This window comes from Sinocyclocheilus grahami, unplaced genomic scaffold (genome assembly GCF_001515645.1).
Source record: "Sinocyclocheilus grahami isolate Dianchi unplaced genomic scaffold, SAMN03320097.WGS_v1.1 scaffold1584.1, whole genome shotgun sequence".
NCBI classification, from domain to species: domain Eukaryota; kingdom Metazoa; phylum Chordata; class Actinopteri; order Cypriniformes; family Cyprinidae; genus Sinocyclocheilus; species Sinocyclocheilus grahami.
In genome coordinates this window covers 42362-47514 of record NW_015506763.1, presented here as the reverse complement: position 1 = coordinate 47514, position 5153 = coordinate 42362, and positions in this window count along the sequence as shown.

Below are 5153 nucleotides of genomic sequence, written 5' to 3'. Positions count from 1 at the left end.
CACACACACACTCACTCACACATTCACACAGACACACACTCACACACACATACACACACTCACTCACTCACACATTCACACAGACACACACTCACACTCACACACACACACACACACACACACAGACACACACACACAGACACACACACACACACACACACACACTGTGAGACGTTAGTGGTCACCTCCGAACGCCCTCACTTACAAAGGAACTAATTCAATTGTATCATCTTTCAACAAACACACTGCCCATCATCGCCTCCTAAAAATACACACACACACACACACACACACACGCATGCAAAGAAAGAAAAGTGCAAACGGTGTAATTTTCTCTGCAATTACATGTAATGATGTTGTAATGAGACAGCCACCAATGGACTTGAGTTGGAAAATGTAATCACATGCATTAGTTTGTCTAAGCATTTCTCTGATCTGAAATCCATCAGATTTTCAGAGCTGATCTCCGGAGCCATTCATCAGCGTCAGGGCGACTTTACGGAGGAGAACGTGTTCATTTGTTTTTCAGCTGGAAGAGAGAGAGACAGCCTCATGTTCACTCTGCGTCTCCCTCTGCTGAGTGAATCTGACAGCTGCATTAGAAACAGCCAAAGACATTCAGAGCATTTACACTCTCGCTCCTGCACGCCACCAAACACTCCCTGAGATCATCATCTTCATCATCCTGATTCAATTATGCATTTCAAATATTACTTTAATGACATTTATAAAAAAGAAGGAAAAAAAGCTTTAAAATCAATTAAATAATAATCAAGTTTTGTATGTTCAGAATACACTACTACTGAAGTATATACTGTTTTTTTTCTTTCTTTTCAAAACAATAGTGACATTTGTCCGTTTACTTCAGCTAGTGGCATCCACAGAAATAAATATGGTAATTCTGTGTGTTTGATCTAGTTTTATTTAGGAATGTTGGCAATACAGTTACGTATAGCCACTGATATCACTTCTGCTCTACAAAGGATGAAAAGGTGCAGATAATACATTTAAAGAAACATTTCACACAAAAATGAAAATTTGCTGAATACTTACTCTCAGGCCATTTGGAGAAATAAAAATATTGAGCTTTGAAAGAGCATTTTCCTTTGGGATGAAATTATATTAAGGGAGGATTGCATAGCATTGCATCAGTGTCTCAGCAATGGCTGCTCTGCAGTGAATGGGTGCCGTCAGAGTCCATACAGCTGATAAAAACATCACAATAATCCACAGCACTCCAGTCCATCAGTTAACATCTGGAGAAGACAAAAGCTGAAACAAATGCAGCATTAAGACGTTTTTAATTAAAATACCATAGAGTCCATAATCCATAATAACGCTCTGCACAAATCAAGCACCGTTTACAAGACAAAACAGTCTAAAACAGCTCTAAACAAATCTATGGGTGGATTTTGATGTGAGAGACAACAGGAGATGGACTTTTACACTGGAGGAAGCGTTATTATCGGAAGCTGCGTTGAAGTTAAAAACACCTTAATGATGGATTGGTGTCTTACAAACACGCAGCTTTTGGAGGTTTTTAGTTTGTCCCTGTCTGCTGTCTTTGACGTCACAGCTCAAGCTCAGGATAGTCACTAATGAATGCTTTGAGACATCGCCATTAGTCAATCACTGTTGTCATGATGTCATTTCCTGTGGCTACAAGCTGATTAGTCACATGACATTTTATGTGCGTATAATGATCCTAAATGTGAACGTACAATAGTTTCCGAAATGTTTGTATATATGTTTTCTTCTTATAATATAATTAATGAATCCGTTTAGTGCTCGCAAAGCAGTTAAAATGGTGCTCATTTGTGCATGGCATAATATGAATTAATATTATGGTTGTCTATTTAACTTTACATTTGCTTAAACAATGTTAGATTAATTACTAGCACATGAGTGCACGAAGTTTGTACGCATGCTGTTCAGTTGTCATATGCATGCATTTTCAAGTCTGATTTGTTCCTCACTTCTGACGTACAGTAGGACGAAATGCATGGAATTTAGGATCAAATCCGATCATATGTGTGTTTAATAAACTAGGCCTCTGTTCTGAACACAACTGATGGAAGGTAGAAATGCGTGTTTGCCATCAGAGAGTTTGCGTTGTCAGTTACCTTCTTGAAAACAGTTCTGTCTTTTCTCTTCGCATCGCTACAATTGCATTACTTACAGCACTTTCACTGTTTAATGTAAAAATCTACTCGATGCATTTAGTCAAACGTAAAGCGCAAACCCTAATGAGATTCTCCCAGCATTCAGACAGACTCGCTTCAGAAATGCAATAAAACAAGGTTGGAAAAGCTTTGAAAAGTTGAGAATCTAATTTTCACCATTAACAGGCTTTAGTCCTGCATGCAGGACCGCAGCATTTAATTGGTCACGAGACACATTTACTGTAATTGCTCGTAAAGAAGCCGAGTGTGTCCAGACACTCAAATCTAATGCACATCAAACACACACGCTGACTTTTGTCTTCTTATTGGGTTACACACCACTTACTGAGCAACTGAGTCCATATATTTACCTAACAACAGTGAGATGTCTAGAAATTCAGTGTTATTAGAGCAGAGATGGATTCTCAGGATTGTGTAAATGTCTTTTTCTGAACTTAGGATCACTTGCAAATGTTCAGGAATAAGGAGGAAGAGCGCCATCTACAGGTCAAAGCATCACTTCTTAAAGTAATCGTTTACTAAGAATTTTTAATTCAAAGCATCATATGATGCACACACTGTAAAAATGTATTTCTAAATTGTAAATATACATTTTTGGGGTTCGTTTTACAAGAAAATACTTTTCCTTTTTTTTTTACAAGAAAAATGTCATGTTTAATTCAATACGTTACTTGCCATTTATTTATAATTTTACAAAAAAAAAATTTCAGTGCACAAAGCATGACTTCAAAATACTTTAAATATAGCGTATGCTATAAATAGAGTCATTGTGCTTATATCTAGGTTTGATTTTGCTTTTTTTTTGCCTTTTTTTTGGAGCTTGACCGACATAGTTACTATAAACTGTAAATGTTAGGATATAAAACACATGAAAATTCTTCAGAAATTATTATTAATGTTGTTTTGGTTTACACGGGAAAAAAAACAGCATGATGACAAATGATGACAGAATATTAATTTTAGGGTGAAATATTCCTTTAATGTGATTCTCCACTAAATAAAAATTCAAATGTTAATATACAAGCATGAAATGAATTTATGGACTGAACCTCTGAACTGGTTTCTGTCTCCTGCTGCTGGTGAGAGACTGAAGCGCGCTTTGACTCAGAACCACACGCGAGAAGTCAGAAGAGAGAAATGAGATATGTTCTGAACAGAAATGTGATCTTATCCCGAAGCTTAATCTGCAGTATCAGAGAGCTCAAATTCACCATCACACGCTAATTTAACAGCAGTTCAGCCAGAATTCAGCAACTAATCAAAACGTTTCTGCTTCGTACAAGTTCCCCGGGGCTCTTTACGCACAGTTGAAGACGAGAAGGGATTTCTAGATTACATTTTTAATCTCCTCGCTATCAGTTTCATAGACTCCTCAGAGTCAGAGAGAAACACGCAGGCGATCAGCATCCGAAGAGTTTTATTTGAGATTATCCCGCTCACATCAGCGATGTTAAACGGCCGTGTCAGGGCCAAGCACGGCTCCTATCTCAATCTGATTAGGCCGCTTGTGTTTGCATATCTCACAGGTCGACATTCGGAAGAACGGATTACCACAGAAGTCCAGATCTGAGAGCGATTTGAGATTATCGCAGTTGGGTTGGACACTGCTCTCATTCTGCCAGTCACACAGACCCCAAGCAAACACAACAGAAGAGGGACTTTCTTCAGCTATATGGCCGCTTTTGGCCCTATGGACTTAGAATAAAACACACTTTTCACACACTTATTAGTTCATTTGCCTAATAACAATTTAAAACAGTTGACATGATCACAGGAGAATTCTGGCCTTTTTGTATCACTGTAAAAAGACTAAAAATGCTTAATTCTCTTACTCTATATACTCTTAAAAACTGTAATAAATCTCTAAATACACTCTAAAAAATTTAATATATTAAAATTGTGGGTATAAGGAAACTAACAGGAATAAGTCATCTTAAAATTTCCAGAAAAAAAACAAACAAATAAAAATTTACAGAATTCCCTTTGTGACAGCTTACTTTTGATGACTTTTCAACTGAAATAGCTGCTTCTCTCTCTCTCTTTTTCTTTTCTTATCAGTTATGTACATTATGTTGTTAAATTAATGTTTATTACATTATTTTAGAGTTGTGTGTTGCTGTGATGGAGTTTTGTATTTGTGTGTATGGTATTTTGGACCTACATAAATATATATTTTACCGTATTTTATAGAGTTTTTTTTTCCTGTAGTGGATATGACATTTTTTTTAAAAATTTAAACCGGCCAACTTTGTATTCGTCACGATCACCAGCTGGAGTGCCCTGGTTGTCCACTAAAGGGCACTCCATCCCAGACTGTTTCTGCCTCACGAACTACATGTCCCATAATCCTTTGTCCAATCACTGATCTTTTACTCCACCTTGGTGGTCCTCAGCTACGCTCTGGTGGTCTTCGACTCTGCCCTGGCTTCCTGCACAATGTGTCACATTTGTTACATTGTGAGATTTTTATTTTGCCGCCTGTCGGTCGAAACACTTGTGAACCACACCGAAGCTTCATTTAGCCGTTGTCACGTGACACTATTTAGTGTCACGTGATTATTTAGTGTTGTCTGTCACGAAATCTAAAGTAAGACAAAACCAGACACTAAGGCGAGGGCAGGCAGCATTCAGGCTGTGTGTTCTTCCCTGCCCGCGTTACTTTACGGGTGGGGATACACACAGTTTGTTTGTTGTCTGCTTGAGAGCAAGCACGCAGAGTCAGCTCTCGGAAAAAAGGGGAGCTGACGGCCGTTTTGGTAGCGTTTGTTACTGCCTTGCTTCGCTCTCAGAGGGCTCTCTTTGAGGAGAGAGCTTTCACTAGCGTTCCTCGCGGTGCCGGCCCCACTTGCGCCGAGGCGGAGCGGCGGCTGTGCTCGTGGGTTTCGCGTATGGATCCGGTGGAGGGAATGTAGCCCGCGCTGCGGTACTTCCCCCCTGGGGTGAGGGCGCGATGCTCCGCCTGTCTTTCTC